We start from the raw sequence: 1,129 nt of genomic DNA on the forward strand, positions 1-1,129 counted from the left end.
TTGACGCGTTTTAATATTTTTCACCCTTTTTTTTACATGTTTTCATGCCTTACCTCCATTTTGAGGCGTTTTAAATTTTTTCACCCTTTATCATGTCCTGCTGTAGCCTTACCATCATTTTGAGGCGTTTGACAACTTTTCGCACTTTTTCAGGCCTTGCTATAGCCTTACTTCCATTTTGAGACGTTTGAAATTTTTTCGCGCGTTTTCATGCCTTGCTATAGCCTTACCTCCGTTTTGACGCGTTTTAATATTTTTCACCCTTTTTTTTTTACATGTTTTCATGCCTTACCTCCATTTTGAGGCGTTTTAAATTTTTTCACCCTTTTTCATGCCTTGCTGTAGCCTTACCATCATTTTGAGGCATCTGACTTTTTTTCGCACGTTTCATGCCTTGCTGTAGCTTTACCCTTTTTTATGTCTTACTATAGCCTTACCTCCATTTTGAGGGGTTTTATTTTTTTTCACTCTTTTTTTGAATGTTTTCATGCCTTACTTCCACTTTGAGACGTTTGAAATTTTTTCGCACGTTTTCGTGCCTTGCTGTAGCCCTACTTTTGTTTCCAGGCCTTTGACATTTTCTCACCCTTTTTTGTGCCTTACTATATAAAGCCTTAACTCCGTTTTTTGGCGTTTGAAATGTTTTTCGCCCTTTCAAGCAGTAGGAGGTTGTTGTGGCCGAGTAGTTAAGGCGGTGGATTAGAGATCCACTGGGGTTTCCCCGCGCAGGTTCGAGTCCTGTCTACAACGATGAGTTCAAATTTGCTTGGTAACATTGTTCAAGCACCCAGTAGTCTGGAGACTGTCACTTTACACAGGTTTATTGTGCTGAGAATTTTGTCCTGGAGTCAAAACAATTATCTTCAGTTTCTCTTTCTGACTGTTATTAACCAGTGCCTTACCTCAATATTTTGGTTTTCAAAAAAGGTTTGCACGTTTTTGTAGCCTTCTGTTTTGAGGTGTTTCAAAAAATGTTTCCCGTTTTTATGCATTACCTCAATATTTTGGAGTTTGAAATTTTTTCTCTCCCTTTTAAGTCTTGCTGTAGCCTTACCTCCGTTTTGATGCGTTTGAAATTTTTTTCGTACGTTTTCATGCCTTACTATAGCCTTACCTCCATTTTGAGGCG

The 1,129-nt window shown here is 38.5% G+C and overlaps 1 non-coding gene across 1 annotated transcript; it reads left to right on the forward strand.

The window, feature by feature from the left end:
* Window positions 1-668: 668 nt before the first annotated feature.
* trnas-aga (transfer RNA serine (anticodon AGA)) lies at window positions 669-750 on the forward strand. Its single transcript has one exon. It is a non-coding gene; the product is annotated as a tRNA-Ser (tRNA).
* Window positions 751-1,129: the final 379 nt, after the last annotated feature.

This window comes from Gouania willdenowi, chromosome 7 (genome assembly GCF_900634775.1).
Source record: "Gouania willdenowi chromosome 7, fGouWil2.1, whole genome shotgun sequence".
Classification (NCBI taxonomy): domain Eukaryota; kingdom Metazoa; phylum Chordata; class Actinopteri; order Blenniiformes; family Gobiesocidae; genus Gouania; species Gouania willdenowi.